We start from the raw sequence: 27382 nt of genomic DNA on the forward strand, positions 1-27382 counted from the left end.
TTTCTTCTTTATTTTATTTTCTTTCATTTTTTCAATATTTTTTCACTTACATTTACAAAAAAATATAATGACATTATTGTCGAAAACCTAAAAATTTTTTATAAGTTGCATGACGTTCATGATCGTTTCTTTGTTGCATTTTGCTTTATCATTTTAGTTTAAAGATTTTGTTAAATCCTTTGTAAAAAATTTTAGTTTATTCATTCATATATTTCGTTATTCATTCATTGATTCATTTACGCCATCATAATTTTTTGTTACTTAAATTCTCACATTTAGTAAGTGTGATCATTACAGTAAATGATCATCATGACAATTTTTTTAATTTTAATTTCGAAACTGTCTGTCAACATTATTTCTATATTAAAGTTTGTCATTCTAGCGGCCTAAAAGGCTGATAAATTTGTTTCAGCTCGAATTACACATGATCTTGCCTTAATGATCTTCATTTAATTTCGTGAATACCTTTATTATTTTACTTTAAAAATAAACGTGATTGTTTGTTTAAATTATATTTTCATATCAGGTTCAACTTTGTTTCTTTTTCTATAAATTATATTTTATTGTAAATGTAATAAAACGGAAGTTGCCCACCACTTCTAATCGTGAGTTAAAAAATTTGCTAATTTTTTTTAAATTTGTATTTAAAATAATAAAAAAATATATAATATAACTAAATAATTATAAATAACTAATATTCATTTTAAAATAAAAATAAAACTTTTATTTATATACAATTACTGTTGGGTTTTTTCTCTTTTTTTTACTTCAAAACCCCCCCTGGGGCTTTCTTATTATCAATCAATCTTTAATTAAATTACCGCCTGTGAAAAGATCACTTTTGAAAAAAAATACTTGTGCTTTAAGCAGACTGAAACCTCTTAAAAACTTGTTAGCAACAAAGTTGTGGATTTGACTGCGAATGATTGCAGTTTTAGGTTCTGCTATTGATTTTTAAAAAGCTCTTAATGAATACTCAGGTAAATAAATTTAAAATCCACTCTTTTTTGTGTTCTATTATATAAAAAGTTGTTAAAAAAAATCACTAAAAGTGTTAATCAATTTTTGATATCAGTTTTTATAACAGGCTTCACACAGTCTTGACTATAGTCTAGTCTACAGTATTGACTATAGTCCCGACTATAGTCTTGACTATACTATATTCTAGTCCATAGTCCTGACAATAGTCTAGTCTATAGTCCTGACTATAGTCTAGTTTATAGTCTAGTCTATAGTCCTGACTATAGCCTAGTCTATTGTCCTGACTATAGTCTAGTCTATAGTCCTGACTATAGTCTATTCTATAGTCCTGACTATAGTCTATTCTATAGTCCTGACTATAGTCTATTCTATAGTCCTGACTATAGTCTAGTCTATAGTCTTAACTATAGTCTATTCTACAGTCCTGACTATAGTCTAGTCTATAGTCTTGACTATAGACTAGACTATAGTCTTGTCTATTGTCTAGTCTATAGTCTTGACTATAGCCTAGTCTATAGTCTTGACTATAGTCTAGTCTATAGTCTAGTCTATAGTCTAGTCTATAGTCTAGTCTATAGTCTAGTCTATAGTCTAGTCTATAGTCTAGTCTATAGTCTAGTCTATAGTCTAGTCTATAGTCTAGTCTATAGTCTAGTCTATAGTCTAGTCTATAGTCTAGTCTATAGTCTAGTCTATAGTCTAGTCTATAGTCTAGTCTATAGTCTAGCCTATAGTCTAGTCTATAGTCTAGTCTATAGTCTAGTCTATAGTCTAGTCTATAGTCTAGTCTATAGTCTAGTCTATAGTCTAGTCTATAGTCTAGTCTATAGTCTAGTCTATAGTCTAGTCTATAGTCTAGTCTAGTCTAGTCTAGTCTATAGTCTAGTCTATAGTCTAGTCTATAGTCTAGTCTATAGTCTAGTCTATAGTCTAGTCTATAGTCTAGTCTATAGTCTAGTCTATAGTCTAGTCTATACTCTAGTCTATAGTCTAGTCTATAGTCTAGTCTATAGTCTAGTCTATAGTCTAGTCTATAGTCTAGTCTATAGTCTAGTCTATAGTCTAGTCTATAGTCTAGTCTATAGTCTAGTCTATAGTCTAGTCTAGTCTATAGTCTAGTCTATAGTCTAGTCTATAGTCTAGTCTATAGTCTAGTCTATAGTCTAGTCTATAGTCTAGTCTATAGTCTAGTCTATAGTCTAGTCTATAGTCTAGTCTATAGTCTAGTCTATAGTCTAGTCTATAGTCTAGTCTATAGTCTAGTCTATAGTCTAGTCTATAGTCTAGTCTATAGTCTAGTCTATAGTCTAGTCTATAGTCTAGTCTATAGTCTAGTCTAGTCTAGTCTATAGTCTAGTCTATAGTCTAGTCTATAGTCTAGTCTATAGTCTAGTCTATAGTCTAGTCTATAGTCTAGTCCAGGGGTCGGCAAACTATGGCTCGCGAGCCAAATGCGGCTCTTTGGATGTGGAGCTGTGGCTCTTTAGTTTCATACACACTTTTTTTATTTTATAAAAAAATATTTATATATTTTAAAATTTTTCGGAATCGATTAACGAGCAGTGTATTAATACTTACAAAACAATTCGCAAAAGTTTCTACAATATACATACACAACTTTTTAACTTTGCTTAATCGTTCTGTACATGAACGAAACAAAAACATATACTTTTTGAGTGAGAAAGAAAGAAAACAACACAATTAGCTTTTCGCTCATTTCCTTGCTTTTACAATCGTACATTTGAGAATAAATCCTCATTGAACCATTTGGAATTGGTATTGGATCTCTAGAAATGCAAAGTTTAAAAGTAAGTTGGAAGAGTTAGGTAAAAAGCCAATTAATAAATGAAAATTTATAGTCATTTTTGAAACTTTAAACAACAAGTTATGATCCAATCTTTCTAAAGCCATACAAACCTATCACTCCCATTGAATTTGTTCCATGTACAAGTTAATATTGTAAGAAAATTTTTAATTCTTTAAAGTGTTAATTGAAAAGTTCCTAAAAACAAACACGCAAACTCCTTCGAAGTGCAATTAAATAAGATGTATAACATGATCATACATTCCGAAATTTTCGTGTTTTTCGAATTAAAAGATATTTTTTGGTTATTTAAAATATAGTAACTAATTTATATGGAGAGTTTGGATACAGTTAAATACTAAAAACTTGGTTTATTTGAAAATTTTAAACTTTAATCTTTTTTTAAAGAATTTTATATTTTTTGAACGCTTTCTATAAAAAGGTGCCAAAAAATTTTTAAATATTGCACGTTTTAATGACAGTGATCTATGAAAGATTGATATATTTTTTGCATAAAATTTTTGGCTATAAATAAATAAGGGACCAGAAAGCGTATTATGGACCCATCCTTACAAAATTTGGTAATGAGATTTTGGATCCTATGAAACTTGTTTGTGTTGATTTTCATCACTATACTTGTATTTTAGACTGTCGTATGTATTTTTGTTCTTATAAACTTGTTTATGACGAATTTCACCACTATGCTAGTATTGCCTGTTTTAAGGGTGGGGATCTAATATAGGGGATAGGACCAATTATGAGCCGATCATCACCAAATTTGGTAAAGTTATTTTTGTTCCTGTTTGTGTTGAATTTCGTCATAATACTGCTATTATTAAGCCAGTTCTGATTGTTAAATTAAAATTTGGAAGATACATTTTTGTTCTTATACAACTTGTTTATCACGAATTTCGTCGCTATACTGCTACTTTAAGTCAATTATGATCGTTAGAGTAATTTTTTTAAAGGGGCCTTATATTGGGGTTGGTCAATTATGGTTCGATGTCCGCAATACATCACATAAAAAAAATTGTGCAAAATTTTATCTCGATTGTTGCCTAATTAACTATGATACTTTATACTGTATTATGGCAAATGCCTTTTAAATGATATCACTGTCGCCCCACTCTAATAAACTTTTATATCTTTATATAACAAGTGTTAAAAACGCATTCGAGTGACCCACAAAAATTCATTTGTAATGTTTTAATAAACAAACATTTTGTGGCTCTTTTAAAACCCATGTTTTGTAAACTGTAAGTTTTGGCTCTTCCGATTCAAAAGTTTGCCGACCCCTGGTCTAGTCTATAGTCTAGTCTATAGTCTAGTCTATAGTCTAGTCTATAGTCTAGTCTATAGTCTAGTCTATAGTCTAGTCTATAGTCTAGTCTAAAGTCTAGTCTATAGTCTAGTCTATAGTCCAGTCTATAGTCTAGTCTATAGTCTAGGCTATAGTCTAGTCTATAGTCTAGTCTATAGTCCTGACTATAGCCTAGTCTATTGTCCTGACTATAGTCTAGTCTATAGTCCTGACTATAGTCTGTTCTATAGTCCTGACTATAGTCTGTTCTATAGTCCTGACTATAGTCTGTTCTATAGTCCTGACTATAGTCTATTCTATAGTCCTGACTATAGTCTATTCTATAGTCCTGACTATAGTCTATTCTATAGTCCTGACTATAGTCTAGTCTATAGTCCTGACTATAGTCTAGTCTATAGTCTTAACTATAGTCCATTCTATAGTCCTGGCTATAGTCTAGTCTATAGTCCTGACTATTCTATAGTCCTGACTATAGTCTATTCTGTAGTCCTGACTATAGTCTAGTCTATAGTCCTGATTATAGTCTAGTCTATAGCCTTAACTATAGTCTATTCTATAGTCCTGACTATAGTCTAGTCTATAGTCTTGACTATAGTCTAGTCTATAGTCTTGACTATAGTCTAGTCTATAGTCTTGACTATAGTCTAGTCTATAGTCTTGACTATTGTTTAGTCTATAGTCTAGTCTATATTCCTGACTATAGTCTAGTCGATGGTCTTGACTATAGTCTAGTCTATAGTCATTACTATTGTCTAGTCTATAGCCTTGCCTATAGTTTAGTCTGTAGTCTTGACTATTGTCTAGTCTATAGTCTGGACTATAGTCTAGTCTTTAGTATTGTCTATAGTCTTGTCTATTGTATTGTCTGTAGTCTAGTCTATAGTCTTGACTTTAGTCTAGTCTATAGTCTAGTCTATAGTCTTGTCTATAGTCTAGTCTCTAGTGTAGTCTATAGTTTAGTCTGCAGTCTAGTCTATAGTTTAGTCTGTAGTCTAGCCTATAGTCTAGTCTATAGTCTAGTCTATAGTCTAGTCTATAGTCTAGTCTATAGTCTAGTCTATAGTCTAGTCTATAGTCTAGTCTATAGTCTAGTCTATAGTCTAGTCTATAGTCTAGTCTATAGTCTAGTCTATAGTCTAGTCTATAGTCTAGTCCTATAGTCTAGTCTATAGTATAGTTTAGTCTATAGTCTAGTCTAGTCTATAGTCTAGTCTATAGTCTAGTCTATAGTCTAGTCTATAGTCTAGTCTATAGTCTAGTCTATAGTCTAGTCTATAGTCTAGTCTATAGTCTAGTCTATAGTCTAGTCTATAGTCTAGTCTATAGTCTAGTCTATAGTCTAGTCTATAGTCTAGTCTATAGTCTAGTCTATAGTCTAGTCTATAGTCTAGTCTATAGTCTAGTCTATAGTCTAGTCTATAGTCTAGTCTATAGTCTAGTCTATAGTCTAGTCTATAGTCTAGTCTATAGTCTAGTCTATAGTCTAGTCTATAGTCTAGTCTATAGTCTAGTCTATAGTCTAGTCTATAGTCTAGTCTATAGTCTAGTCTATAGTCTAGTCTATAGTCTAGTCTATAGTCTAGTCTATAGTCTAGTCTATAGTCTAGTCTATAGTCTAGTCTATAGTCTAGTCTATAGTCTAGTCTATAGTCTAGTCTATAGTCTAGTCTATAGTCTAGTCTATAGTCTAGTCTATAGTCTAGTCTTAGTCTAGTCTATAGTCTAGTCTAGTCTATAGTCTAGTCTATATTCTAGTCTATAGTCTAGTCTTTAGTGTAATCTATAGTCTAGTCTATAGTATAAGCTATTCCAAAGGCTAAAACAGAATCTGAGTATTGGTCCAGTAGTAGTTCTTTAGCTCAGTCTTTAAATTCCTTGGTAGTGGTAGTGAAATAGTCGATGCAGTAAAAGTAACTGTACTTTCCATAGTTTTCAAACAATTAACTGCAATTATAATTGTTTTCTTTTTTTTTATTAAATTGGCTGAACAACATTGAAAATAGTGCTTACAAAATCGCTTAAAAACAATTGCCATTTCATTACAATGTTATTCGCTGACGTTTTTTATGTTGAATATTATTTTCTACCTTTCCCCCGGAAGCTATAACTGTTTACAACAAATATATAAATTTCCGTAAAATGTCCTGGACCAGACAACAACAACAAACAGCAATTGCAATTTTCAACTCACTTCTTAAAAAGACTGCAGGGGGGCCATTTATTAGGCAATACAACTTTCATTTACAACAACAACTTGTAAAAAACAACAACAGCTAAAAAATAATAAAAAACTAAATTTAAAGAAACTCTTTTGGAGGCTACAATATAGAAAATAAAAATAAAAAAACTATTAAACTCATTTGTAATTCAATTCACTTCATTTCTAAAACAAAATGCATTTGCCAGTCAGTATCTAATGTTTAACATTTTTCATTTCATTTTCATTTCAAATTAAATTTTTATTTCTTATTTTTTTTTTTTGTGGATTTGAAGTGTTTTAATGAGTTTTAATTTGATTAATGATAAATAGAACAGAAAGCACAAAACTGTTTGTTGCTTGTTAATTTATTTTCTTTTTTAGTAGAGTTGTTGCTACTGCTGTGTGGCGGCTGCTGCTGTTGCAAATGTTGATAGAGTGTTTTAATTTTATGATCTTGATCTACAGCGCGATAATGTTAATAACTTTCATTTAATCTCTCTAAAGCGGACACTGCACACGAGTCTTGAATTGCTTGAATTAAATTTAAGACATTTAGACTGTTCTTTCTTTTATTTCTTATTTTCTGTTCCAATTGTGTGTGTCTTTTTTAATTACTTAAGTTAATTGTCAGTTAAATGCTGTCTCTATATATTTGAAATTGTTTTCAAATGTCTATAAAAAAGAAAGATTATTTCTTTGTTTTCATCATAAAAACAAATAGAAACTGTTTTAAATCTTTTAGTAATAAATCTTAATCGATGACGTTTTTAAATGTTTTTCTTACATATTCTAGGAATTAAAAGATATGTCTTGTTAAACAAGATATATCTAGACTAGCCTATAGACTAGACTATAGACTAGACTATAGACTAGACTATAGACTAGACTAGACTAGACTATAGACTAGACTATAGACTAGACTATAGACTAGACTATAGACTAGACTATAGACTAGACTATAGACTAGACTATAGACTAGACTATAGACTAGACTATAGACTAGACTAGACTATAGACTAGACTATAGACTAGACTATAGACTAGACTATAGACTAGACTATAGACTAGACTATAGACTAGACTATAGACTAGACTATAGACTAGACTATAGACTAGACTATAGACTAGACTATAGACTAGACTATAGACTAGACTATAGACTAGACTATAGACTACTAGACTAGACTATAGACTAGACTATAGACTAGACTATAGACTAGACTATAGACTAGACTATAGACTAGACTATAGACTAGACTATAGACTAGACTATAGACTAGACTATAGACTAGACTATAGACTAGACTATAGACTAGACTATAGACTAGACTATAGACTAGACTATAGACTAGACTATAGACTAGACTATAGACTAGACTATAGACTAGACTATAGACTAGACTATAGACTAGACTATAGACTAGACTATAGACTAGACTATAGACTAGACTATAGACTAGACTATAGACTAGACTATAGACTAGACTATAGACTAGACTATAGACTAGACTATAGATAAACTAGACTATAGACTAGACTATAGACTAGACTATAGACTAGACTATAGACTAGACTATAGACTAGACTATAGACTAGACTATGGACTAGACTATAGACTAGACTATGGACTAGACTATAGACTAGACTATAGACTAGACTATAGACTAGACTATAGACTAGACTATAGACTAGACTATAGACTAGACTATAGACTACACTATAGACTACACTATAGACTAGACTATAGACTAGACTATAGACTAGACTATAGACTAGACTATAGACTAGACTATAGACTAGACTATAGACTAGACTATAGACTAGACTATAGACTAGACTATAGACTAGACTAGACTATGGACTAGACTATAGACTAGATTATAGACTAGATTATAGACTAGACTATAGACTAAACTATAGACTAGACTATAAACTAGACTATAGACTAGACTATAGACTAGACTATAGACTGGACTATGACTAGACAATAGAATAGACTATAGACTAGACAAGACTATAGACTAGACTGGACTATAGACAAAACTATAGACTAGACTATTGTCTCGACTTAAATTTCTTATAAATTTTACCATCCATGTACATTTACTTTTGCCAGTAAGTGTAAGCCACTAAATACGTAACTATTTTTTTTTTTTTATAAATGTGCATTAAAACTGGGCTACAGCATAAAAAATACTTTACTTTCTTAAAACAAAAAAAACATTAAACGTTTACAAATTGTTTAATGTTTTTTTTTTCTCAACTTTTTTTTCTTTACTTTTTCAGTCAAACTGTGTGTAAGTTTGCGTTTATTTTTTTTTTTTTTTTTTTTTTAATTCTCAATTTTATGCCTCTAAAACAAAAAGCCCCCCATATGTCAGCAGCATTTATTTAGGCAGCAGCAGTAGCAGTAGTAAAACTCATATGCTGTTGGTACATTTACTGTCGACATGATAAGTTGCTATTGAAGTTTAAGTATTTGGGTTAAAAGGTATTAAAATAATTGTTGTTAAGATACTTTTTTTCACATACCTTTTACAGATCGTTAAAATGCCAAAACTAAACAGCAACGGATATTTGTGGTAAAAACAATTTTGTTACTTATTTTTGATGAAGGTTAAACATTTATGTCTGTCGGTGAAAAAATGGGGGTTTTATAAAGATTTCTTCCTGTTTGTGGCAAAACAGTTAGTTAGGTGGGGATTAAGTTTAATTTAATATAATTTTTTTAAGATTAATGTCATTTGTGGTAACAAATGAAATGTGTAATTTTTATGTATAAAGCCTAAAACCTATAAAATAAGTATGTTTTAAGAAATTTAACTTAAATTTCTTTAGCTTTACTTTAATTTTCAATTTTATTCTTAAAACAATTCTGTTTTTACAACCTTTTGACATTAACAGTTTTTTCACCTTTTCGCGTTATTTTTTTTTTATTTTTCTAAAATTTCTTTCATCTTTTTGCTTCGCTTTAAACAAATACTTTAATTATGCTCACGTTTATGTTGGTCTTAACATTGCGCATGGTATTTTTTTCTAACACTTCTTGTCATAATTCTTGACAAAATAAAACCCAACAGATTATTTAACAATAATAACAACAACAGCAAACATCAGTGTGCAACATGCCACACGGATTAAGTACCTTCGCACTACTTCGTAAAGAGTCATACAATACATTCACATTCATAAATTTAGTCTAGTTGTCAGGGATGAAAACGTTTTAGAATGAAAAGGTACTAAAATAAAAGAAAAAGTATTATTTTCTAGACTAGACTATAGATTAGACTGAAGGCTTGCTATAGACAAGATTATAAAATAGACTATAGAGTAGGATAAGGACTATACTAGACTGGACTATAGCCCAGGCTCTAGACTATACTAGACTATAGACTAGAATATAGACTTGACTATTGACTAGACTATAGACTAGACTATAGACTTGACTATTGACTAGACTATAGACTAGACTATAGACTAGACTATAGACTAGACTATAGACTAGACTATAGACTAGACTATAGACTAGACTATAGACTAGACTATAGACTAGACTATAGACTAGACTATAGACTAGACTATAGACTAGACTATAGACTAGACTATAGACTAGACTATAGACTAGACTATAGACTAGACTATAGACTAGACTATAGACTAGACTATAGACTAGACTATAGACTAGACTATAGACTAGACTATAGACTAGACTATAGACTAGACTATAGACTAGACTATAGACTAGACTATAGACTAGACTATAGACTAGACTATAGACTAGACTATAGACTAGACTATAGACTAGACTATAGACTAGACTATAGACTAGACTATAGACTAGACTGTAGATTAGACTAGACTAGACTATAGACTAGACTAGACTAGACTAGACTAGACTAGACTAAACTAGACTAGACTAGACTAGACTAGACTATAGACTAGACTATAGACTAGACTATAGACTAGACTATAGACTAGACTATAGACTAGACCATAGACTAGACTATAGACTAGACTATAGACTAGACCATAGACTAGACTATAGACTAGACTATAGACTAGACTATAGACTAGACTAAACTATATATTAGACTATAGACTAGACTAAACTACATATTAGACTATAGACTACACTATAGACTAGACTATGGACTAGACTATAGAGTAGACTATAGACTAGACTATAGACTAGACTATACTCTAGACTATAGACTAGACTATACTATATATTAGACTATATACTAGATTGTAGACTAGACTATAGACTGATTACAGACTAGACAATAGTCTAGATTATAGAGTATATTATAGACTAGACTATAGACTGGACTATAGTCTAGACTACAGACTAAACTACAGACTAGATTATATACTAGATTATAGACTCGACTATAGACTAGACTATAGACTAGACTAGTTTAACTAAATTAGTACCTATTCCTTCAAAAAAGTACCAAATTTAGTACCTCATTCACCCTTGCTTCCATTCTATTCTAGTTTCTTTTCATGCTACATACTTTTTTCTTGTCATAATTTACTCCAGTTGGCTAGAGTACTATGGATCACAAATCCCTGTTTGCAGTTAAAATAAGTATGTAACTACGTGTTTGTTTGATGAGTAGTAGTACATGCGTGTTTAAAAAGATCAACGACACAAGTCACATACTTATTATATTTACCTTTGTCATTTTAGTTTTAAAGATACATACAAAATAAATTTTTCAACTTGTAAGTAGTTGTTGTAGTGCATAATATTATTATTATTTTTTATTTATGTATATTCACATTGTCGTATTGTCATATCCACTTAAGGCATAGAGTTCTTGAGATTTAGTTTGGTTATTTCTTTAGTTCTTTGTTTGATGTAACTTGTAACGTGTGTGTTTTTGTACTTAGTGGTGGTACTATACTACTTGATATTAGAATGTTTTTTGGTTGTGTTTTTCCTTTACTCTAAAGAACACCTGTTTTATAAAGAAAACACTAAATTTCCACTTACTTTAAGAGTTTAATAAATTTATCAGTAATTGTAAATGGGAAAATTAATGTTTAGTTTTACTAATGTTTTAAGTAAATTTAACATTTTTGGGGAAATTTGTATGAAATGTTCTATTAGGTGTGTAACTCCCGCCTACTAGACACTAAGGGGTCGCTTGGAGCCTTTTTGATGTAGTTTTTTTTTTTATTCAGATAAACATTTTATACAAATTATTAAGATAGAAAGCTCTATCTTTTAATGGATTAATAAACCAAATTTGACCGTTCCTAGTTTTGGTAAGCTACACATTTTTTGTAGTTTTTACTCATTTTTAAGATTTTGCTCCATTTTTCAGGCCTATTGATTAATTGTTTGCATTTTATGGCACGAGCTTTAAGAAAAAAGTTTTACTCTCAAATTGGAACAATTATTATTAATCATGTTTTTATTTTATATGCCACACTGTCTTACACGACCATAAACTGCTGCCACAGATCAGTTTTTATAACCAAAAAAATACTTTATATTAATTACTTTATTATAACCAAGAAAACTATAACAACAATTTAACAAAATCTTTTGCCCAAAAAAACTGTCTGAACAAAGACAAACGTTTACTCCCTAAAATATTTAAAAAAAAAGGGGAAAATAAAGAAAAAACTTTTATATAAAAGGGTCGATAACATAATTTAATTAAAAAATAAAGAGATTTAATATAGAGTTTTTTGTTGTTGCTGTAACCAGGTTGTATTGAATTTAAAAAGAAATTAACCGACCACATCAGAAGACCACACACACAGAAATTGAAACAGAATGGGTAAATGAGGTGTAAGAGGAGAGAAAGGTACAGAACGATAAGTGGCAAACCAAGAACATTTTATGGGCAGAATTTAAAAGAAATTAAAAGAATCATAAAGGGAAAATGTTAGGGAAAGAAAGAAAAAGAGAGAGGAATAAAAGCTTCAAAAAGCATCATGTTTTAAAAGAGCCTCTAGGATTACATCGCGAATGAATTGATTGTTATTGATGCCTCTTTAACCTCGCTTACTTAATGCATTCCATGGTAAGTTTATAAGCTTACCACAGAAGCTATGAAGTAAGCGAGAGTGGCACCGAACAAAATATATCAATAACAAATCCTATTAGAATCAGTTTTCAAAAGAATTAATCGCGAATGAATTGAATGTTAGACACATTCGCTTACTCTGTAGTTCCTCTGGTTAGTTTAACAGAAGCATTCAGTTGCCATAAGCTTACCCCAAAAGCAATAAAGTAAGCGAAAATGTGAATGAATAAAAAAAGTCAATAACTAAGTATTCTTTATAGAATCAGTATTCAAAAGAACTTAACGAGAATGAGCGAAAGAGAGAATGAACTAAAAAAAGTCAATAACTAAGAACTCTTTATAGAATCAGTATTCAAAAGAACTTATCGGGAATAAATTGATTGTTAGACTCCTTGGCTTACCTTGTGGATACTGTATTGAGTTCAAGAGAAGCTTGTAATTATCTTAGGCTTACCACAGAAGCAGTAAGTAAGCGAAGTTGTGAACGAATAAAAAAAGTCTATAAATAATCGTTCGCGAATGAGTTCTATTTAACGTTTTAAACATTTGAATGCAAACTTTTGAATTCTGTGTTGAGTTCAAGCTAAGCTTACAGAAGGAGATATGTATGAAGTAAGCTAATGAGTCAAGGAAGAAAAAAATATCTTTATATAATAATTCATTCGCGAATAAGTTCTACTTTTCGTTTTAAAACTTTCAATTCAAACTTTTGAATTTTGTGGTTAGTTTAAGAGAAGCATTTAGTTATCTTACGATTTCCAAAGAAACTTTAAAGTTAGCTAATGAGTCAACGAATTAGAAGAATAATAACTAACAATGCATTCGCGAATGAATTCTTGTATTATCAAAACTTTTGAATTCAAACTTCAAATTGTTTTCAGTGTATAGATCAAACAATAATAAACATAACTTAAGTTTTGAAAGCCTAAACTTAAGGAACTAAACTTTTAATCAAAATATTTAAATTATCTAATAAAACAACCACAAAAACAATTAGAAACAAACATATTGCCGTTATGGCCTTTAAACAAAAATGAAAGAAAACATTCAAATTTAAACGTCACAATTTAAAAATTTACATTAAAATTATAGAAAAACCGCTAATGATGTATAAGTAACATCGGCTTTAAATTTCAGCTAAATTTAAAAAAAAAAAATAATTAAAAAACCTTAAAGAACGTCAAAAAACTATATAAACCAAAAAATTAAAAAAAAACGTGCAAGGAATTTTAATATCTTAACGTAATAATTATTTAATAAATTTAGTTAATAGCTAAAAACAAAAAAACATTGATTAGTGTTGACATGTCTTAAAGCTAAAAAAAAAATAAGAAAGTTGGAAAGTTAAAACCCTCACTAAATAAAGCAGCAAAGTCATGCTAATGAACAAAGAAAGAAAAAAACACTAAACTCCATAAAAAACGTTTAAAACCTTACAATAACCATATTAGCCACACTTAATCAGCAAAAAATTACTTAAAAAAACAGGTGGTACTTTTATGGTTTTAATTTACTCTATATACATTTTTATTAAAAAGTATTAAACAAAATTTGTTAATAAGTTTTTATTAATACGTAATAAAATGGCCTATTGTTAAATTAACATGTGTATAGTTAATTTAATTTGTGGTATTATTAATATTTTATTGTATTCATATTTTTATTAGATTTTTGTGTTCAAGATATTGTTTATATTATCTATCTTTTTTATCTGATTTTGTTAAAAAAAAACCCTTTAAAGATTTTCTTTTGTTTAATTTGTATAATTTGCTTTTATGTTTTATTGTGGAAAAAAACTAATTTGGTTTTTATTTATGGTTTTTATACACACACACTTGGAGTTTAAACAAACTGGTAACAGAAACCTAAAATAGTACTTTAAGAAGAAAATGTGCCACTGGCTTAAGGAAATATTACCAATACTCCATATATACTAGACTATACTATAAACTAAACTAAAAACTAGATTGCAGACTATGGACTAGACTATAGTCTGGAATATATACTAGAATATAGACTGGACTATAGACTAATCTAGTCTATCATCTAGTCAATAATCTAGTTTATAGTTTAGTCTATAGTCTAGTCTAATCTATAGTCTAGTCTATAGTCTGGTCTATAGTCTAGTCTATAGTCTAGTCTAGTCAATAATCTAGTTTATAGTTTAGTCTATAGTCCAGTCTATAGTCTAGTCTATAGTCTAGTCTAGTCAATAATCTAGTTTATAGTTTAGTCTATAGTCTAGTCTATAGTCTAGTCTATAGTCTAGTCTATAGTCTAGTCTATAGTCTAGTCTATAGTCTAGTCTATAGTCTAGTCTATAGTCTAGTCTATAGTCTAGTCTATAGTCTAGTCTATAGTCTAGTCTATAGTCTAGTCTATAGTCTAGTCTATAGTCTAGTCTATAGTCTAGTCTATAGTCTAGTCTATAGTCTAGTCTATAGTCTAGTCTATAGTCTAGTCTATAGTCTAGTCTATAGTCTAGTCTATAGTCTAGTCTATAGTCTAGTCTATAGTCTAGCTATAGTCTAGTCTATAGTCTAGTCTATAGTCTAGTCTAGTCTAGTCTATCGTCTAGTCTATAGTATAGTCTATAGTCTAGTCTATAGTCTAGTCTATAGTCTAGTCTATAGTATAGTCTATAGTCTAGTCTATAGTCTAGTCTATAGTCTAGTCTATAGTCAGTCTATAGTCTAGTCTATAGTCTAGTCTATAGTCTAGTCTATAGTCTAGTCTATAGTCTAGTCTCTAGTCTAGTCTATAGTCTAGTCTATAGTCTAGTCTATAGTCTAGTCATAGTCTAGTCCATAGTCTAGTCATTAGTCTAGTCTATAGTGCTAGTCTATAGTCTAGTCTATAGTCTAGTCTATAGTCTAGTCTAGTCTATAGTCTAGTCTAGTCTATAGTCTAGTCTATAGTCTAGTCTATAGTCTAGTCTATAGTCTAGTCTATAGTTAGTCTATAGTCTAGTCTATAGTCTAGTCTTAGTCTAGTCTATAGTCTAGTCTATAGTCTAGTCTATAGTCTAGTCTGTATAGTCTAGTCTATAGTCTAGTCTATAATCTAGTCTATAGTCTAGTCTATAGTCTAGTCTAGTCTAGTCTATAGTCTAGTCTATAGTCTAGTCTATAGTCTAGTCTAGTCTATAGTCTAGTCTATAGTCTAGTCTATAGTCTACTCTATAGTCTAGTCTATAGTCTAGTCTATAGTCTAGTCTATAGTCTAGTCTATAATCTAGTCTATAGTCGAGTCTATAGTCGAGTCTATAGTCTAGCCTATAGTCTAGCCTATAGTCTAGTCTATAGTATAGGCTATAGTCGAGCCTATAGTCTAGCCTATAGTCTAGTCTATAGTATAGGCTATAGTCTATAGTCTAGTATATAGTCTAGTCTATAGTCTAATCTATAGTCTAGTCTATAGTCTAGTCTTTAGTCTAGTCTATAGTCTAGTCTTTAGTCTAGTCTATAGTCTTTAGTCTAGACTATAGTCTAGTCTATATTCTAGTCTATAGTCAAGTCTATAGCCTAGTCCATAGTCTAGTCTATAGTTTCGTCTATAGTGTAGTCTATAGTCTAGTCTATAGTCTAGTCTATAGTCTAGACTATAGTCTAGTCTATATTCTAGTCTATAGCCTAGTCTATAGTTTCGTCTATAGTCTAGTCTATAATTTAGTCTATGGAGGCAGGTATGGAAACAGCTTTCCAAAGAAATTTCTGTCTTATGGAAAATATCTATAGAAATTTATGTTATAACACAAATTTATTGATCTAATTTTCATTATTATTAAAACAAATCAAAAATTATAGTAAATTTTACTTTGTGCCTTATTTCCGTCACCTCAGCTTATTTATTTTGTTTTGATTTTTTTTCTATTATCTTTCGCTTTTATATTTTTCTTTATATCTCCCTCTAAACTCCACTTTAAAATCAAACGAAACCACTTGAGGTCATTATGCTAATACTTTAACACACAGCCACAAAACTTAAGAAAAAAAAAACGTCAGACTATAATAATTTCCGCATATTTAACAAATCTCTAACACAAAAACTACAACAAAGTAAAACCTAAACAACAAAAACATAAAAAAGTACCATTTCAATATATGGAGATTTAAAATTTTACATAAAATTTGCATTTATTAACAAAAAATACAAAATACAAACAATAACCATAATAAACACACGCTAACAACAATAATAAAATTTAAGAAAAAAAAAAAGAAAAGTTAAATAATCATGATTTTTTTTGTTTAAATTAGCAGAATTCCTTAAAATATTGATGAACAACAAAATATAAAAAAGAAATTATAATTTTTTTGTAAAAATTAAATTGTTACAGTTATATAAAACTTTTTAATAAAAAAATATGTTTAATTAAAAAAGCTTTTAAAATGTTTTGAGGAAAACAAAATCACGTTGTTAATAGTTTGAAGAAGTAAAGGTGTCAATATCTCATTTCAATTTAGTTTTGTTTTTCAACTTTTTGTGTTTTTAACCGAAAATAAAAAGCGAAACTGGAAAATCCTCTAAATTGTAAACAGCGCCATGAATGAAAACTTATATTAAATGGGAAAACTAGCTATAAACGACAACAACTTTCCATTTTCATAAATTTGCACAAAATTTCCACTTGTGAACCAAAACAAACTCGCAAAAAAAAAAACAGCTAACAGCTTGAAATTGAATGGATGGTGGTTGTAAGTGTGTGTTTAGGCCAGTCTTTAAACTGTATACACAAACATAGATGGATTTTTTTAAGATGCTTTTCTTGTTGCTTTAGCTGTACAGCAGATACTTAGTTTTATAGAGTTACTAACATATTTAGATATTTAGTTTGTTGTCTGGTTAGACTTAGAAAGGCTTTATAGAGGCTGCACGTACAGTGGGGAGAGAAAATTTTGTGTCTTAAGAAAAATTTCTATAAAGATTATTGTTTTCATTAAAAATGTCTAAAGAAATTTATGTTTTGAAAGAACTTTTTTTAATATCTAATGAAATGTGTGTCTTGACAGAAATGTCTAAAGATTTTTATGTCTTAACATAAATGTCCAAGGAAATTTATATCTTGACATAATCTCCTTTGTAGAAATCTACGTCTTGGCAAAGTAGTCTACAGAAATCTAATTACTGGCAGAGTATTTTAAAGAAATGTACGTCTGGACAGATATTTCTAAAGAAATTTATGTCTTAACAGATAAAGATATGAGAAACTTTTACAAGATAAACATATTTATAGAAATTTATGTCTCGAGATCTTTGAAAGTAATTTGTTTAGAATTTATGTCTTAAAAAATTATGTCTTAACACTTATTTTCTACTGATATCTATGTTTTAGAAGTTTATGTCTTGATATAAGTTTTGATAAAATTATGACTTGACATAAATGTCTATAACAGAAATATAATAATATTTTTTAAAAATGTATGTCTTGACACAAGTCTCTAGAGAAATGTTTCTCCTGAGAATATTTTCTTTAAAAATTTATGTCTTGAGACGAATTTCCTTAGAAATTTATGTCTTAAGAGAAATTTTTTTAGAAATTTATGTCTTGAGACAAGTCTCTAAAGAAATGTTTCTCCTGAGACTATTTTCTCTACACACTTATGCCTTGACACAAATTTGTATAGAAATTATTTATATCTTGACATAATTTTTTTTAAATGTATATCTTGACATAAATTGCTATTAAATTCTTAAGAAATCTATTTATTCTAAAAGAAAATTGGTATAGAAACTTATGACCAGATTAGATGCACCACAAACTCTTCAGGAGAGGCATTATGGGAACTTAAACTAACACTAAACATTTCATTAATTCTATCCCACTGTGCAGTTGTTAACGGTAACATTAATAAAACAGTGTGAGAGATGTTGTTTGGGGGATTGCGTGAAAAACCTCTTAAAGAAAAACTACTTTTCATTTCTATAAGTTAGCAAGCAATTGTATAGATACTAGCCAGCAAACCAGCAGCCAGCACTGAGAAGTGGCGGCAGCAAACACTATATTGCTGTAATGTAGCAGCAGCATTAGCTATTTGTATGAAAATGCGAAAACAAATGAAAGCGTTTAATAAACTCCTTATTTTTTTGTTTTTGGTGTGTGCCGTTGTAGTTTTTTTTAGTTTATTTAACTTTCGGTTAAAATACAAACGCTTCATATTAACACACGTTAACATTTTTAAGCCCAAAGTTTGTGAAAAATAGCATTTGCTACAAATGTAAAGGAACTAACAAGCAAATAATGTTGTAAAAGTGAAGATCTTTTTTTGCTTGATACATTAAATGAAATCTTGTTGTTGTTTACACAGCAGAAAATAAATAAAAAAAGTAAACAATTTTTGTCTGCCTAGTGTCTACACGCAGTTGTATTCAACAATTTCTACATGCAGCATTTATTTATTCCATAAATAGCTTTAGGTTGAGTAAACATTAACATCATTATTATCTTGAATGATCATCATGTTTAAGGTAAGAAAAAACTAACACAAGATTTTGCAAATCTTTAAAAGATTTAAGCAATATTGAAAATTTCTATATAAACTTAATTTATTTTAAAACAATATTAAAGTAATTACCAAAAAGGTAAACAAAGCTAAACAAAACAAAAGACTTCAGACCAAAACCTTTTGCCACATGTTGTTAAACAAAAGACTTAAGACAACAACTTGTTGAAGTGATTTTTGAAACAATAAATTTAAAAATATGGTTTTGTTTAAAGAGCTAAAAAAAACTATTGTTTATTATTTTTTTTTTTTTTTTTTGGTAAATATTTGCAAAATTTTAATATGTTTTTCAAAATCAAATATTTTAATTAGCAAAAAAACAAAACAATAGCAAACAAAACAATAACTTGTTTTCTAGGCCTTCAATTTGCAAAATTTGTATGTTTTAAAATAAATCCATCCACTTTCTTTTCAAAAAATTTATTCAAATTGTATAAATTTGCAAATGAATGACAAGATTTAAAAAACACAAAGTCAGTCAGTTCTTAAAATTAAAATGTTATTCTAATTTAAAAGAATGGAATGGATGCCAACTATAAAAGAACAATACAATACATTTTGCTATAAAAAGTACTTTTGGGTATGGCCTAGAATATAGACCAATGACTAGACTATAGACGAGATCATAGAGTAGACTGTAAACTAGATTATAGACTAGAAAATGAACTAGCCTATTAACAAGACTAGAGACAATATTATGCAATAGCCTATAAACAAGACCATATACTAGACTTTTAATATACCCTATAGACTAGACTGTAAACTAGACTAGACAATATACTAGACTAACGACTTGGCTATGGAATATACCATAGACTGGATTATAGACCAGACTATAGACTACACTATAAAGTAGACTATGTATAGATAGACTATTTATTGGACTATAGACTAACATATAGACTTGACTAAAGACCAGACTATAGATTAGACTATATACCAGTCTTTAAACCAGACAATTAACCAGACTATAGATAAAACTATAGATCAGACTATAGACCAGACTATAAACTAGACTAAAGACCATACTATAGACTAAACAATAGACTAGACTATAGAATAGACTTTTAACTAGACTATAGACTTCACTATACCAGATTATAGACCGGACTATAGTCCAGACTATAGAATACACTTTAGACTAGACTATAGGCTACATAACAGATTGTAAACTAAACTATAACCAGACTATAGACTAGACTATAAAATAGACTATAGAATAGACTATAGACTAAACTTTATATTAGACAATAGACTAGACTATTGACTAGACAATAGACTAGACTATTGACTAGACAATAGACTAGACTATTGACTAGACTATAGACTAGACTATAGACTAGACTATAGACTAGACTATAGACTAGACTATCGACTAGACTATCGACTAGACTATAGACTAGACTATAGACTAGACTATAGACAAGACTATAGACTAGACTATAGACTAGACTATCGACTAGACTATCGACTAGACTATAGACTAGACTATAGACTAGACTATAGACTAGACTATAGACTAGACTAGACTATAGACTAGCCTATAGACTAGACTATAGACTAGACTATAGATACTAGACTAGACTATAGACTAGACTATAGACTAGACTATAGACTAGACTATAGACTAGACTATAGACTAGACTAGACTAGACTATAGACTAGACTATAGACTAGACTAGACTATAGACTAGACTATAGACTAGACTACAGACTAGACCATAGACTAGACCATAGACTAGACTATAGACTAGACTACAGACTAGACTATAGACTAGACTATAGACTAGACTACAGACTAGACTATAGACTAGACTATAGGCTAGACTATAGACTAGGCTATAGACTAGACTACAGACTAGACTATAGACTCGATTATAGACTAGACTATAGGGTACAATATCGTCTATATTATAGACCAGACTATAGACTAGACTATAAACCAGACTATAGACTACACTATCAACTAGATTAGACCAGATTATAGATCAGACTATAGAATAGATTATAAACTAGACTATAGACCAGACTAGACTATAAACTATAAACCAAACTATAGACTACTCTATAAAATAGATTATAGGCTACACTATCAACTAGATTATAGACCAGACTATATTCCAGACAATAGTTTGGTCTACAGTCTAGTCTATGTGGCCTATAGTCTGGTCTATATAATAGACTATAATCAAGACAGTCAAAACTGTACATTAGACAGCACATTGGATAGAATATGTATATTTTATTAATTTTTTATTTGTACTCTTAAAGTATTTATTGTGCAATAAATATTACAACATCGCTTTAATAATCGCCTCTTAATCTACAGATTTTTTTTGATAACTACTCAAATTACACTTTATTTTAAACCAAAAAATAATAAATTATAAAAAAAAAAAAACTATAAAAATTTCTGTCAATGACATGTTGTAAAAGATGAAAAAAAAATATATCGTCATTAATTAATTGAAGCCTACAATAATTGCAACCCACTTGAGGTTTATTATTTTTCTTTCTTACCAAATTTGGTATTACAATTATTTGGTATTTCTTTCTTAAAATGATTTTATTAGTTTTATTTTTTCGAAAAAAAAATTAAAAATGAGGTTAAAATGTTTTTTGGTATAATTTGTTTTGTAAAAAAAACACATGTTTTTATATTTTCTTGTATTTTTTTGTGATAATTGCAATGCAGTTTTATACAAAAAAAAAGAAACATTATGAAATTATTTCTGCTGTTAACACTCACGCTTAAAAATAAAGTGTGTGTTTTTTTATATAAAATTTTTTTTATTAAATACATATTTTTAAAAAAAAAACTAGCAAATAAAATGGATGTTGCTGATATGTCAGTTTTAGTTTCACTTTCACTTAATTATTAGTTTTTATTACCCAGTTATCTTTTTAGCTTTTTTTCTTGGCAAAAATTAAAAATTATGATGGCCTTTAAAATGTTGGCAGTTTAATTAAAAAAACAGCACAAAATCGGCTCAGAAATTATGCTAAAATGTTTAATATGATGACATAATGCTAAAACATAATTAGCAATAAAAAATTTATTAAAAAAAACTAAAACAAAAAGTTTTTTTTAATTATTTTTAATTTAAAATTTAAACATTTTTGCTGGTTATAGGAAATGTATCACAATTTTTTTGTTTATTTTTTTAATTAAATTATAATTTTTGCTTTTTTTAATTACATATTTTTATTAAACAAACTCAAAACAAACTGTCATCATGTGTGTTTATGCATGTGTTTATATATTTTTATGTCAAATACCTTAAGCTGATCAAATTTAACAGTTATCTTTGGTTTTTTTATTATTAAACATAAAATCCACAAAAATATTTTTATGAATACCAACAATTTTGTACAAATTTTGTTTGTTTGACAAAACGAAAATATGTGTCAACGGTAGTTTTATTTAATTTTTTTGTCATTATTTTGGTTTAGGTAGACATACAGACAGATGGATGGATGGACGGACGGACGTTCAAATAACACACAAAAATATTTTTATTGAGCAAAAGAAACAAAAACTGGTTTGAGATTATTTCACAAGTTTGAGCAACCTAAACAGAAAAATTTTAAAATATTTATGCATATGGGGATGCAAAATACTTTTAATTTTCAAAATAGTTTTGAATACGCTAGACAAAACTGAAGACTAGACTTTACACTAGAATAAACTATACACTAGACTATAGGCAAGATTTAGCACTAAGCTATAGACTAGACCAACGGTTCCCAAAAGGGGGTCCTCGGACCCCTAGTGGTCCGTAGCAAAATCCTAGGGGGTCCGCGAAGACGAACGAAAAAAATCATAAATAAAAAATATTCTCTATATGTTAGAAAATATTAAAAATATCTCCAAATTTTTCATAAATACTAAAATACACAATTTTTATTCAATAATCCCAGATTTGTTGGTGACTTTTTGAATTTTATTGTTTCGGTCGTTTATCAGGATGATGCTAGGCCCTACAAATTTATTGTTTCACTTTTATAAAGTAAAATATTACGTGATTTGTAATTTTTATAGATGTATATGTATCGAAATAAATGTTTTTATATCAGACGGATAATGATTTGCCTTAGAATTAAATACTGATAGTGGTATCCAGGAATATGAAGTTAGGTCACATTTCATAATATTTTTTTAAATTGTAAGCAAAACTGTTAATCTAGTTAATTTTAAATATAAATATTCCATTCCGACGTGATACACAGATTTTAACTTCATTTTGTTGTCCAATATTATTAAATCAACATCAGAAAGTTCATAGCGTTTTGCGTAAATAGTCAAAACCACGCAGTAAAATAATTCGTAGGTATTTTAAAATTCAAATTTAAGATCCAAATTCACAGTACGTTCGCAAAGAGTTCAGGTCATATTTTATGTGGGTAACGCATTCCGCAACAACATCGAAGAAGTCTAACTTTCACGTATTTTCCTGAAAACTTAGCTTACATACTCAGCTCACTCCTATGCAATCGCAAACAAATTTAGAAACATGACTTTAAGCACATGTCGACAATACTTTATAAAGAGAAATGAACATGAAAGCTCTCATGATCATAAAATTAAACATCATGTTAGAAGTCATTCTATATTTAAAACCATGCAATTGAAAACATCTCCGAAATACTAAATATTCTCAATGTACGGGAATATTGTATAGGGTTTATGGACCAGGACTAAGAGAATTTTCTGATGAACAATTATTTATAACAATAAGATATCAAAATATGTATGGGGGTCCGTGAAATTAAATAAATTTCTCAAGGGGTCCGCGAAGTAAAAAACGGTGGGAACCGCTGGACTAGACTATAGACTAGACTATAGACTAGACTATAGACTAGACTATAGACTAGACTATAGACTAGACTATAGACTAGACTATAGACTAGACTATATACTAGACTATATACTAGACTATAGACTAGACTATAGACTAGACTATAGACTATAGACTAGACTATAGACTATAGACTAGACTAGACTAGACTATAGACTAGACTATATACTAGACTATATACTAGACTATAGACTAGACTATAGACTAGACTATAGACTAGACTATAGACTAGACTATAGACTAGACTATAGACTAGACTATAGACTAGACTATAGACTAGACTATAGACTAGACTATAGACTAGACTATAGACTAGACTATAGTCTAGACTATAGACTAGACTATAGACTAGACTATAGACTAGACTATAGACTAGACTATAGACTAGACTATAGACTAGACTATAGACTAGACTATAGACTAGACTATAGACTAGACTAGACTATAGACTAGATTATACACTATACTATAGAGTCTATTCTAGACTATAGACTACACTATAGACTAGACCATAGACTAGATTCTAATCTAGACTATAGACTATACTATATACTAGAGTATAGACTAGACTGTAGTTAGGCTATAGACTGGACTGTAGTCTGCCTATAGACTAGACTATAGCCAGGCTATAGACTAGACGATACTCAGCCTATAGACTAGATTATAGTCAGGCTTTAGACTAGAATATAGTGAGACTATAGAGTAGACTACAGTCAGACTATAGACTGGACTATAGTCAGACTATAGACTGGACTATAGTCAGACTATAGACTGGACTATAGTCAGACTATAGACTGGACTATAGTCAGACTATAGACTGGACTATAGTCAGACTATAGACTGGAATATAGAGTAGACTATAGACTAGACTATAGACTAGACTATAGACTAGACTATAAACTAGACTATAGACTACACTATAAACTAGACTATAGACTAGACTATAGACTAGACTATAGACTAGACTATAGACTAGACTATAAACTAGACTATAGACTAGACTATAGACTAGACTATAGACTAGACTATAGACTAGACTATAGACTAGACTATAGACTAGACTATAGACTAGACTATAGACTAGACTATAGACTAGACTATAGACTAGACTATAGACTAGACTACAGTCCGACTATAGTCAGACTATAGACTAGATTATGGATTAGACTATATACAAGACTATGGACTAGTCTAACGACTAGACTATAGACTAGACTTCTAGTCTGTAGTTTAATTTACAGTCTACTCTATTAAAATTAAAAAAATTTTAACAAAATTTGTTTATTCTATTAAACTCCAAAAAAAAATAGCTTTTTCTTTCAAAAACTATTAGAGCAAAACAAAATTCTATGTAATTATTGGCCGACTTTGAATTACATTTCATGTTAATATTTTTGGGTTAATTGGATAGTGATGATGTTTTTAATCTAAAAACAACATTCAATTTGTTGTAGTTTCTAAACAATTTATAAATTTTTATTTTGCTAGCAGGCAAATTTTAACTTTCATTCATATAAGCTTTCGATACCAGGGAAGCATGACAAAAAAAAATTATAATTGGTTAAGCTATCTATACAAAAGCATTTGTTTTATTAACAATAAACAATACATAATAAAAAAAATCATATACATAGTAATTGTGTGGCTATCTAGTCATACATTTGTGCACCAAAGTACATATGTATGTATGTACATTTTGTTTATAAAGTTTATAAAACAATATTCATTTATTTCCGTTTTATTTTCCTTTCAATACTTCACTAAAGTATTTTTATGATTCCCCCTCAATCATTATAAAAAATAATAATACAGAGACATTCTTTAAGGCAGGTTAGTTATTAACATTACTTTTAACTATTATCATTATTATTACTTTTATATAATTTTTTATATATTCACCTCTTTAGTTTTTTTTTGCTTTTTTATGTCTTTATGTAAATTTTGTTGTTTTTTTAATAATATTGTTACGGATTTCCTGCAGATTCTAGTTAGAGAAATTTCTAAATTACATTTATTTATAGTAGAAATGTTTTGTTAAATTATGAATTTAAAAAAAAAAATTGATTGATGTTTGTTTTGTATGTTTTGATTTGATTTCCGTTGGAGGATTTTTTTAAAAAACTATCAATTTTAAAACTCATTTCCGTTTTGAATATAATATATTTTTATATTTCTTTAATCAATATTTTTTCTGTTATTTCTTTTATTTACAGTAATTGGCTACCCACGTTAAAGAGGAATTTAATAATACTTATTTGAAAGTAAGCAGTAAAATTATAGTTTTTTTTATTTTTTAAGAATGAATAAACAAAAATTAAAAACATAAATAAAAGAAAAAGTATTTTAAGAACTTGTATTCTTTCTACACACTTAACGCGTTGGCGTAAATGACGTATAAAGAGGTCCTCACCTGATGCTCTTAAAATAACGAACAGAAACAGTAATCTGTAGAAAATTTGAGGCTTAAATAAAATTTTTTATCGAAATTTTGTCTATAGTCTAGTTTAAGGTCAAGTTTATAGTCTAGTCTTAGTCTATAGTCATGTCAACAGACTAGCCTATATTCTCGTCTTTGGTCTTGGCTATAGTTTAGTCCATAGTCCAGTCTATAGTCTAGTCTATAGTCTAGTCTATAGTCTAGTCTATAGTCTAGTCTATAGTCTAGTCTATAGTCTAGTCTATAGTCTAGTCTATAGTCTAGTCTATAGTCTAGTCTATAGTCTAGTCTATAGTCTAGTCTATAGTCTAGTCTATAGTCTAGTCTATAGTCTAGTCTATAGTCTAGTCTATAGTCTAGTCTATAGTCTAGTCTATAGTCTAGTCTATAGTCTAGTCTATAGTCTAGTCTATAGTCTAGTCTATAGTCTAGTCTATAGTCTAGTCTATAGTCTAGTCTATAGTCTAGTCTATAGTCTAGTCTATAGTCTAGTCTATAGTCTAGTCTATAGTCTAGTCTATAGTCTAGTCTATAGTCTAGTCTATAGTCTAGTCTATAGTCTAGTCTATAGTCTAGTCTATAGTCTAGTCTATAGTCTAGTCTATAGTCTAGTCTATAGTCTAGTCTATAGTCTAGTCTATAGTCTAGTCTATAGTCTAGTCTATAGTCTAGTCTATAGTCTAGTCTATAGTCTAGTCTATAGTCTAGTCTATAGTCTAGTCTATAGTCTAGTCTATAGTCTAGTCTATAGTCTAGTCCTATAGTCTAGTCTATAGTCTAGTCTATAGTCTAGTCTAGTCTAGTCTAGTCTAGTCTATAGTCTAGTCTATAGTCTAGTCTATAGTCTAGTCTATAGTCTAGTCTATAGTCTAGTCTATAGTCTAGTCTATAGTCTAGTCTATAGTCTAGTCTATAGTCTAGTCTATAGTCTAGTCTATAGTCTAGTCTATAGTTTAGTGTACAGTCTAGCCTATAGCCTAACCTATAGCCTAGTCTATAGTTCAGTCTCTAGTCTTGAGTAAATTCCTATCTAAAATATACAATCGATTCAATAATTTGTATAACAAAGTGGATCCACAATACAATTGAAATAGTGTTACATGTGTATCTCAGTTGTCTCATAACTTTTCAAATTCAATAAAAATAAAATGTTTCATAAACTTTTTTTATAAAAAAAATCATATTTTTTATAAATAATAACACTAATAAAACATTTGTATTGTGTGATTTGTT

General features: G+C 29.2%; 1 protein-coding gene across 1 annotated transcript in view; it reads left to right on the top strand.

The window, feature by feature from the left end:
- The window catches only part of LOC119608624 (putative uncharacterized protein DDB_G0277255), a 79505-nt gene that overhangs the window by 7645 nt on the left and 44478 nt on the right, over window positions 1-27382 (top strand). The window contains 1 exon segment of the mRNA XM_037963115.1: window positions 25926-25973. The gene's annotated coding sequence lies outside the window, so the exon portion shown is untranslated.

This window comes from Lucilia sericata, unplaced genomic scaffold (assembly GCF_015586225.1).
Source record: "Lucilia sericata isolate MDLA Ls3-8-SP2 unplaced genomic scaffold, ASM1558622v1 Contig000859F_arrow, whole genome shotgun sequence".
In the NCBI taxonomy this organism is placed as follows: Eukaryota; Metazoa; Arthropoda; class Insecta; order Diptera; family Calliphoridae; genus Lucilia; species Lucilia sericata.